This window comes from Erithacus rubecula, assembly GCF_903797595.1.
Source record: "Erithacus rubecula genome assembly, chromosome: 3".
Classification (NCBI taxonomy): Eukaryota; Metazoa; Chordata; class Aves; order Passeriformes; family Muscicapidae; genus Erithacus; species Erithacus rubecula.
In genome coordinates this window covers 60,439,294-60,450,655 of record NC_136689.1, presented here as the reverse complement: position 1 = coordinate 60,450,655, position 11,362 = coordinate 60,439,294, and the positions used below count along the sequence as shown (strand labels likewise).

The 11,362-nt window shown below is 38.1% G+C and overlaps 1 protein-coding gene across 1 annotated transcript in view; it reads left to right on the top strand.

Moving 5' to 3' along the window:
• RNF144B (ring finger protein 144B) overlaps positions 1 to 11,362 on the top strand; it is an 87,729-nt gene continuing 76,367 nt past the window's right edge. Inside the window, exon 1 of the mRNA XM_079302213.1 lies at positions 1 to 87. The gene's annotated coding sequence lies outside the window, so the exon portion shown is untranslated. The remainder of the gene's footprint in view (positions 88 to 11,362) is intronic.

The following is an 11,362-nucleotide window of genomic DNA, read 5'->3' as shown; positions in this document are numbered from 1 at the left end:
TTAAGTTTAGGAGGTAATTTTGGAGCCTGAGAGGAGGCCGGGCTGGTCTGCACGTTGCTTTCGACAGGAGTCGGGAGTGCACAGACGGTATGTTGAAGGAAAGCAGCCCGAACTAGCCAGTGCAGGTGACTTGTCTGAAAGAGCAGTTTCTTGGCTAGTGTGAGGAGCTGTAGGTGTATGGCTTTACTTTTGGAGGGACCAGATGAAGGCACAGTAAATGAGAATTGTTCATCTTAGATGAGTGTAAAGCGTAGTCCTGTAGAATTGGTAGTAAACTCAGGAAATACGTGTAACACAAATACTACAAAATATTTAGAATCAAAGAATAGTTTGGGTTGGAAGGGACCTTAAAGGTCATCAGGTGCCAATCCCCCTGCAGAGGGGGAGGGACAGAGATACCTTCCACTAGACCCGGTTGCTCAGAGCCCCATCCAACCTGGCCTGGAACAATTCAGGAATAAGGCATCCACAGCTGCTCTGTGGATGGGCAATCTGTAGAATAAATATATTAGAAATATATATAGAATATATTAGAAAATACTGCAATCTATATACTGTGAAAAAAAGAAAGTTTGGAGAGTGTATATTAATCATTGCCCAATTTAGGCAAGAAAGACACAGATTCCTTATTTTAAAGCTTTTTTTAAAGCTGGTGCAATCACAGATGGTGGTCATTTCAAAAGGGAGAATGTAGATTATTTACCAACAATACGTAATTAGACAAGCTTATTGTTAACACGCAATAAGGAGACAAAAATATTATTGAGCCATGGGCTACACAAATGGCACAAGACAGATGTTTGAAGACAACAAACGACTTCCTGTAAGATAAATAGGTTTGGATTAATTCAGAATTGTGACAGAAGACATCCAAAGGCTGTGCTTCAGGTTGTGATGAATAAGATAAATTAGATCATCATTTTCTAAAGAGGGATGTATTTACCCAATGGAGATGATTTGTCTAACTAAATTACATATGTTGATATTCTACACATACCACATTACATGCACCTTCATCTTGAGGAGAAATAGAAGATAATGGTTTCATTGATCCTTTTGGTGAAGTCATACCACTTTAGTAGCTGACAGACCCTTAAACATAAACCAAAACCAGTATTTTAGGAATTTATATGCTCAGTGCAGGTAAATTTAGTTTTGTCACAGGTTTCTCTGGCAGAACTTCAACAGCTATGATGACTTCTCTTGATTGTGTTTTTGGAAACCTTCTCTGCCCTTCATAGTATCTTTTTGATTTACAGCTTTATGGAGTAGTTTCAGTATGCTGTCAACAGTTTAATAATTGGCTGTGGCATCTTCCAGATAGACTGCGACAATATAGGTTAAGAAGACTTGGGAAAAAATCTGCAAAGCTATAATTTGGGAGAAAGAGGGGACCAATTTGAAAAAAAAAATCAGATATGTTTTAAAGGGAAATTTCTAAATTTAAGAAAATAGTTTGAAACTGGTTTATCTTCTCATTTTGACTATGAGTAAGAATGCTGATTCTCAATATACTACTGCCTTGGGATGATTTGCTGTATTAACACTTATGTATTGATTTCTTCTCCGAATCTGATAAAGTTCACTTAGTTATTTTACTTTAGCTGAGATTTAAAAGACCTGGATGTGATAATGATATTGGTATAAAATATTAGTATTTTCTAAGGTGTTTAGACAGTGTAATGAAAAGTTCTAAATGTAACCTAAAAGCCTTGGTCCTAGAAGATGGACAAATTGGAAAGGATAAGTCATTTAAAGGGCTTTTTAAGAGCTGCTTCCTATGGGCTGCTCACCTTATTCCATCACAGAGAGGGTGCTCCTCTACTGTCAGAGTCCTAATGTTGAGGACACACTGAGTTTTGACAGCTAGCTCCATTGCAGATGAGAGTTCTGTGAAATGTAGTTCTTTTGGAGGGGCTCACTTTTAGATATCAAAGGGTGCATTTCTTAGACATCATAGCTCGGTAGCATTAAATGGTGAAAACTGGTTTGAGGGGGCTGTAAAACAGGGCAGCTTCATGTTTCAGCATACATAACAAGCTTGTATTTTATGCTGAAGTGCACAGGCAGTGCAGTTTTAAACATGGTCACCAGCCACTGTTAATTAATAAAAACAGCTCTTTTCAGTTAGTTCAGAGCAGCTTGTGCTAGCAAACAATGTTTATTGGCTCTTGATGTAGAGCATGAAGCAATGTATGAGAAGCCTTTGGGAGCAGAAATGTAGGCTTCCCTTCACAAAGTCCCCTAGAGTTGCCTTTATTTTGTTTCCAAAGTGACCTGTTTACTGCAGCGTCCTGCCATCAGCACAGAAATTAGCAAGTCAGCTGTGGGCAAAACTACACAAAAGGTCATCTGTGGATTGCTGAGAAAATGCCCTGCATCAAAGTAGACACTAAGTGCCTCATTTGGACTGTTATCCATAAAGTAAAATACCACAGCAACAAATGATGGGATGCTACTTTTTTAGTAATATCGGTACTGTTGCTTTGTGTTCTTGTATGAGTTAAATAAATATATGTGTGTGTGTGTCTACACTTCGGGCGTTTTTTTAACAGTCACGTGACAAAGTTTCCTTGCAATGTCAAAATGCCTGGCTTGTGAAATTCTGAGAAAATTCTGTGCAAATGCCAAGTATACATCATTACTAACATCAGGAGCAGTGTATGGTTTTTGAATCTAAGGGTTATTTAGTTGCTGCTGAAAGCAGGAATCTAAATATGAACCAATAATTGTGCTAATTAATACAATTTAAAAGACAAGAACTTGTAAACTATTTGAGTAGCATGCATTTAAGTTGTGATGTAATCAAAAACATAAGCTGAGAATCTTCAGGTCCTCACTGCACTTTTGAGCAAGATATTTTACATTTGTTGGCTGACAAGAACACTCAATTTGCACAGTGTTTCCTAAGGGGGTCCTGAATTCTACATTAATTTCCTTTTTTTATATGCCATCTAAGTGTTTCAGGATCTGCAGACTATTGCATCCATCAGCAGGCTTGTCATGCCTGACCCTTAAAAAGCTTTAAGAGTTGTTAGTAAATACAAATACTCACAAATGCTCAGTCAATATGAAATCAATCTAAACAGTTTCACTGCACTTTAGAAATCCCTTTTTGTGCCATGATTCAGGGTAAGTAGGTGCAAGATTCAACACAATTGTAAAGTACAAAGAAACATCAGAGGTAGACAATGAATCAAAGTAGTTTATAGAGGCAAGCTTTTAATCTGTGTCTGAATGGCAACAACCTTATGTTGTCAGACTGAACTCTGTGTGGGATTTCTGTTTACATTCCACTTACCGTGAAGTCAAATCTTACCTTGCAGGGTTTGAAAAGTACCACTTTGCGTGGTATAACTCTGTGTTCGGTCAAAGCATGCACGGCTTTGATGTGTTCTATGAAGTACTTAGCTCTGCTAGATCCAGTATTTAGAAGGAAGAGCCTGGGAACTCTGCACAGATGGCATGTAGCTCCTGCAGGCGACAGCTCTAAAGAACTCTGCTGTTGACACCAAGCAGGGGGAATAAAAGGGTCCTTGCCTTCGTGTCCCACCTGCCTCTCACTATCGAGCTGTGCTCACAGGATGGTTTCCAGAGCAAAGCATGGCAAGGACGGAATCTGACCGGCAGTGAATGCTCTCTCAGTTACCGGCCTGCTGCTGCCTCGGGAGAGCGCTGCCATGAATAGTGCGTGGATGTGCCAGCGAGCTATGCAAATGTGATGGAACTCACACTTTGGAAAAGGAAACTCTGTCCATTCATTTACGCCTTAAAGGTTTGAGTCTGTAAATTTCTGTACAATTCTGTAAAATTAATTTACAATTAAACATTTTTGAACTTATTGTAAATGGAAAATATTGCTGGGGCTGTTACTGCTTTGCTAGGAGGAGTTTACACTTAGCCCATCAAGTTGTTCTACATCGTGAAATCGGTGGTTTCCCACACACATTGTGTATAGGTACTGGCAAACTATTAAAAAAAAACAAAACACCAAAAAAACAAAGATGAGGAAAACACTGTGGCTTTCTAATAATTTAAGGTGATCTTGGTAATAACTTGTCTTCCTGACTGATATAATTTGAAGCTGTCCAGAAGACAAGAAGCTTTTCTTTCCCGAGCGAGGTCCTCCCCCCACAGCCGCCCGGTAGCGGTGGGGCCCACCCGGCACCGAGCCTTTCCGCGCTCGGGACGTGGAAAATGAATTTGTGGGAGGCGGCGGCGGAGACAGCACCGCCTGCAGCTGCACGCCCGGGACCGCCACCCGCAGCGGCGGGAGCAGCCCGCTCCCTGCGCGACGCGGGACAGGAGCTGCCCGGGCTCGCAGCCTTTCCCGGCCGCCCTCCCGCCGGCAGGAGAAGGCAGGGAGCGCTGCCCTCCGAGCGGAGCGGCCGCCGCGCCCCGGCTGCGGGAGCCGCGCTCTGCCCAGGCCGGGCAGGCTCCGACCGGCACCTGCCTGCGCGGGAAGGGAGCCGAGCCCCTTCCCTCCTTCTCCCGGAGCTTCAGGCGAAGAGGAGGGGATTGCTGGCTCCAGGCATGTGTGTTAATTGCGTTATCTTCTGCAAAAGAGGTGAACGTTTAAAGTTTAACTGGAGTTTGCTTTGGGATTTGCGTGGGGCTCCTCTGGACTGGAAGCTTAGGAACGCAAGTATGCTCCGGGGCTAACATAATGGGGTAATGGCACTTAGTGGGGGTTTCATTTTGTTTCATTACTTCGTTTCCTTGAAGTAACATTCTGAAGCCTAATTGAGGTTTCATTTTTATTTTAAATAACACTAATTCAAGCCTGTACTCTGAGTAGTTTTGACAGTTGTTTTAAGTAGTTTTTCGCATACCTTTCCTTTAGGTGTGCTTTGCTCCATGTAAGGTGTAAGTGCAACTCTGCAGAAGTTTTGCTTTAAAGAGACTACTGCTGTGATTAATCTTCACACTTTTATGATTCCAGCGTTTAGTGTTAACTATGAAATACATAAACTAGATGCACAAACAAATATTTAAGTATCCAAGTGTTCCATAGTTGAAACAATTAGATTTAGTACTTGGAAAAAGAAATCCCAACTGAAGTTGTTTAAAGGTTGTAGTACCTCTGGCTGTAATATTCAATCTGCTTTAAAATTCCATGTGAATTCTGCATGAATCATGCCTTATTTTTAAATGTATGTAATTTTACACTGAAAGTATTCACAGCATATTAAAGCAATATCCATAGCCTGGCTTAGACTAACAAAAGCCATAAAGTTCAATATGAAAGCAAAGTCCTTATCCTCATTTCACCTCTGTATCCTGGGTTTCTAGGCATTTCTTCTCACAAATGATGTAGTTATTCATTGTTTGACCCTTGCAGGGCTTTAGGTTGGGTGAAGTAAGTACTAGGTGACCAAGTTTTGTTCCCAGCTACTTCAGACTTTACACCATGGCAACTTTATTTTTTTCAGAGCTGTCACCACAGATTTACCTGACTGTCACTGGAGGCTGAATTTGTTCAATAGCTTCTGTCTTTTTTTTACTTTTCCACCTCAAGTTGAAGTTTTAAATACAGGATTTGTATATAAATTGGATAATGGTTTATTTGATCCCCCTCTATTTAGTTATGGTTTAATTGATCCTCCTCTTTACTAGGACTTGCAGAATTGGAAATCTGCTTTTAGTAGAGACAACAAAATGCAGTGCTATTTTGTGTGACTAAAAACTATGAGCTTTCAGTCCTGGTGACTTCTTAGTGGAAATTCTGATATGACAGAAGTAAAGGCTTTTGGGAAACTATTTTATGTATACACTCATAAATAAACTTGCACAGTTGAGATGTGAAAGGCTTTTAAAGTGTTTCAAAAATGCCAGCAATGGCATTCTAAAAGAGAGATACTTCAAATATAGGAAGCTCATATTTTCCTTTCTGATGGCTGGACTTCAGAGGCTTCACTGGTTTTGCATCTGGCTTCATCTTAGTGTGAGGTGGGCTCCACCATGGCCTGGGACACCACGGAAAGTTGCAGAAGCCTGTGGAGAGCTGAAGGGGTTTAGCATAGGACAGAGGATTTACTGTTTTGTAAGTCATGTCTTGGTTTGTTCTTGTTCTATTTTAATGAATAATTAAGGGGGCATTTAGGTGAAGTTTTTTTTTTCAGTTTAAGAACCTAGGAAGACATATTTTAAATTATTGAAGTATGTAAGGAGAAAATGCCTCATTTATTGTACAGAAATTTGATATTCAAGTATGAATGAATGGAAACGGATTGCCAAAGTCTTGCGTGAATGTTATCACAGTAGTTCTAAGTGGAAACAAATTTTATAACACTTACCTGAAGCATCACTTTTGATAGCAGTATCCTTATTTTGGAGGAAACATGGTTTAATACCTAATTTTTTATGTGAGACTCAACCGCTTGTTACATGGACAGGAAAACTGAAATAAACATTCTGAAGTTTTTGTGGAGCTGCAGTCTAATCTAAACATTAGAGACAGGTTAGAAGTTTGTAATTGCAGTTTCTGTCACTGTATTTCTTCTCCATGTAGCCTTTTAATTTATCATTTTTCCAAGTAAACTTTAATTGATGTGTTTTATTTAGAGTTTGGAGCATGATGGATTTACACTGACACAAATACGTTATGTCATTCCAAGGGGTATCCACATGCAGTAATGACTATGAAAAACCATGAAAAGGGAGAGTGCATTTAGGCTGAGATGACTGAATCACTCACCATTCTTTCCAGCAGAGGTACTGGCTGAAGAAGCTCATCATTCTGAAATGTGCCACTGTATAGTGCATTCAAATGATGTGGCAAGGTCTGAAAGCTGTGAAACTAATCATTCCTGATGAGCAGCTGTGGACAAGGTGATAAAAATTTCTTTCTCACCAGAGCCTAAAATAAAGACTGCACCTTGGTAATTACCAGATAAAGCGATCTGGCTTGCAGAAATTACAATGGGTAAAAGTCCCCATGTTACAGTGGGGATAATTTGGTGGATAATGAGGTTAAAATAGTGCATGATTTTGCTTGTAACAAGCAGGAGTGAGCAAAATTCAAGGACACTCATTATTTTGGTATGGTATAAAGGAATGAAGATACTGGTGTAGAAGTGGTTAGAGATGCTACTATGCAAAAGCTGGAGTCAGTTCTGCAGGATTTGACTTCTCCCAAATTTACCCCTAGGACTTCAGCCATTCTTTGTGGAGGAAGACACTGACTTAAAGTCACTGATCTTGAATGACTGCTCAGCTATTTTTTCTGTACAGAAGAGAAGCATGTAGTCATAATTTTATTACTGTTCCTTTAAACAGACTTCTTCATATTTTAGTCCTTTTCACATGACAATAACAGATACATTCTGAAGTCTTCCTAGAATAAAGTAGTGTTTCTACATTTGTTGATGGATTTTAGAAAAAAATTGCTGAAGATTTAAATATGTTTTACCAAAATTGCTTAAATCTTTATGTTTGAAAACATGGAAAGGCTTTTCCAGTATGGAACTAGTTGCAAGTCCTGTGTGTTTGAATCTGATGGTCAAATCTAGTGTCAGCAAAGACAAATTAGTGAAGGTTTCTGTTTCTGGAGGTAAAATATGGAGTAAAAAAATTACAGATTATTCTGAGTTGGAAGGGACCCATAAGGACATCAAGTCCAGCTGTTAAGTGAATGGCCCATATGGGGATTGAGCCCACAACCTTGGTGCTCTTAGCACTGTGCTCTAACAGGGATATTCTGAAGCTTGCTCAAAAAATAAAACATTGTGTTATGCCCAGTGAATGAAAGCTATGTAAATTCTTAAAATGGTTAATGGAATTGTATATTGTGTTTTAAGTCATGCCTGTAAAGTTGGGCTAAGCCTTTCTGGTCAAAATACCTAAATACAAGAATATCCACTTACATGGAAATCAGTACTTTAGTATCCTTTTTATTTTGCAGATGATATAAATACACTGTTTTACTTGAGGTAATTCTAAAAATTAGATTGCTCTGTAAAATGCTTGGGTTACAGCAATCCTTGTACAAGTCAAAATTATTGCAGGGCTGTCACAGAAGGCAGAATTTGAGTACTGAATTGCCTGAAGATGAGTGATACCACATGTGAAATGTGGACATTACAAATAGACTTTCCAGGAATAACATCACATTGCAGCCCACATGCATCTGTGGGTAGTTGGTTAAGCTTCTCCAGAAAATTCACAGACTAGCTAGGGGGTAAAATTCTTAAACTAGTTGGAATTTGCCAGTTAGTGTCTCTAAGTGAAACCACCTCCAAAACTCCAAATTTGGACTAGCTGCTCAGGTAAAGTCTGGGTTTTTTTTTCCTTTTTTTTTATTTTTGGTGATTGTTTTGTTTTCTTTTTCCCATTTTATGGCTTGGTAAATTGAGGATTAGCATACTATGAATATTATTTAATAGCAGAACTGGAAATAGGCTGCAAGTTTTCTGATTTCCATCCATACTGTGTGGGCAGTGGAAAAAGAAAATGGAAATTTACAACATCTTTCCTAAAAGTCAGTAGAAAAGGGTAGAGTAAACCAATCAAACTGTTCAGTCCCAGAGGATCCTAAATTGCTAACAGAAATAGTTTATCTGGAAATGGTTCTGATGCCCATTCTGACTCCTTTGGTGGTTTTGCTGCCTATGAAGCTGCAGCCTCACTCTGCTCTATGGCTTGGTGTGTTAGGATGAAATATTGGCTTGCAATCCATGGAAGGCAGCTGGGATTTGGGACAGAAACCCAAACATATACTGGATATATGCTGATGACTTTTCACTTCCAAATACTTTTTTCTGAGTGTGTGAATGTGTATGTGTTTTATGATGCATGTTTTGCTGGCATGAAAACTGTAACACAATTATTTTCTTCAGTTTTCATGTTTTGCTGGCATGAAAAATGTAAAGCAATTATTTTCTTCAGTTTTTGAGGGTGACTTTAGAACTTTGGCTTAGAACTTTAGAACTTTTGTGCTTTTCAGGATTCCAGCACAAAGCAATCAAACATCTGTTACTGTAGGTGCCCTATTTTAGGGCCAACAGAGTAAAGTATGCACAGGTCTGATGTCTCCTGCATTCTCACTCCCATATTTTTATGTACATTGTGAACAGATTTTAAGGTAGATCTTGAAATGCAAAATTAACTTCAAAACTGGTAAATTTTTTTTATGTGTTGGGTAAGATGGTACATTATTTAGAGCATTATGTAGAACAACTGTTTCACTTAAATATTACTAATGATCTAATATCCACTGATAGGTGCATTGCAATAGTTTTAAAAGATTTAAGAATTGGTAAAATAGGGTTTGTTCATTTTTTGCAAAAGTTTCTGGAGTGTTTAAAATTTTGCTCTATAGTTTTTATAGAAATAATTTTATAAGACACTTCAGACTTTTTGTTCTTACAAAACCTTTGTTGTTACAGGTATTTTTATTATTTCTTCAGTTTAGAGGAAGGTGATACATATTTCAAAATAAATGTCCCAGCTTCTCCAAGTAATTATTTTATAAATAAGCTAAAAATATTTAATACTGGAAAAATGAAATCCACCAAACCTGCCAAAATTCTGTGATTCTGTGAAATTATCTACTGCTTTTGGAACAAAACATGCATAGTTATGTGGACAAAACTTTGTGGAGTAGAACATATTCTTATGCTTTTTGATTATTTGTTCCTAATGCTGAACAAAAGTGTACAAAAATCAGACAGAAGTAGAGAGCACACAATATAGTGCCTGTGTCTTGAATTCAGTTGAGTTTTTTGAAATAAATTATTATGTTATTGTTAAAATAGGTAGTAGTTTGTAGTAGCTGCTGAGTGGAAAGTTACGTAAGAATTTTCTCCATCATTTTATGTCTGAATGTTGTCTTTGCATATTCACAGTTTAATGAAATATTCTTCTTTCCTGATGAAAGTTTTATGTTTGTTTTAGTCCAGAGGTTGACTTTCCTGGAAAGCTTATGGGAAAATACTTTGGCTGGTTTTGATTTAAAAAAAAAAAAAATTGTATGCTTTTCCCATTTGAAATGTAGCTGGAGAAAGAGACTGGTGTTGTATAAACACAACTGTATAGTTTGACAGTTTTAGCCTGGCCATTTCTCATTGAGGGTTTAATTACTTTAGAAATAAAAGATTGAAAAAGTATTTTAAATTTCTGGTGTCTGTTTCTAGTTTACTCTTAGTTGCTTTATGCTGTTTTGAAAGACTTGCACCCTGGTTGCTACCATTTGGTGAGGCTTGTAACCCTGTGCTCTTAAACTGCTGTAAATTAGTACAAATTAGTAAATACCAACTACACTTGCTTCTGCCTTTGGTGGGGGGATCCTTGGATGCTTAAGCCTTAAGGGAGACACTGAATATTGCTATGCAAAGCAGCTTTTATTGCTCATGAGAATTAGACTTTTTGGTGGTGGGTTGCAGCATTGATTACAAGATCCTTGATCACACATGAGCTTTGTAACCCAAGCACTCTGAGGTGTTGGAAGAAGTCTGCCTCTCAGAAATAGGTGCTGAAACCCCAATACTATAAGTACCTATGAGAGTGGTTTCCTGATTTGTTTACCAAATAAAGATGGATGATTCATGTGCTCACGGTTTCAACAGTTGTGTGCAGGATTGTAGACCTTAATAATGTAACGTGGCTGACATCTCTATAACAGATTTTAAAGCTTTATATAAGATTGTGCTATCTAATATTTTTAGGTCAGATTGTTCTATAACACTTCCCATTTTGGGCTTTAAAAGTAAACATGTTAAAACACTAATAATTTGCTTAATCTTCCTTAAAATTTGCTATAAGATCTGCCAGTGCCCTAAAGCCTCGTAAAATCTTTCCAATGTTTGAAGTAAATCCTGGATGTAGCAACTGTGAGAAAAGTCTTCTTGTCCATGGTAAATTGCAATCTGATGTATCCTATTACTGAAGCCAGCTGGGAGTGTACTCAGACTGAGTGATTCAGTTGCAGTTTCTGTGTGTCACTTCTGACTTGTAAATGTCAGTTCAATTTGTAAGTTTGAGCCTCCATCTAATCTGCAGCAGGCTTTGCTGTGAAGGAATGCAGATGCTGAAAAGTGAAGCAGGATCCATCATTAACTACAGAACTTAAGGCTTATTAAGTACAAGTGCCATGACTCTCATCAGGGTAAGAATTTAGTTATGTTATGGCTATTTCTTATTTAAAATGTGCATATATATATATGTAATTTTCTGGTTTTTTTTTTTTCTAGTGTGTTTAAGAGGGGACTTGCCAAGGTAGAATTTGGCGTGCATTATGCATCAGAGTGGTCAATAATACAGGGGTGGTATCAAATATGTATTTTCTTAGAAATCTGAGTGTTGTTAGATTACTTATTTTTTATGTGTGTGTTTCATTGACTAAGCAATTATCCTTTAGAAAATG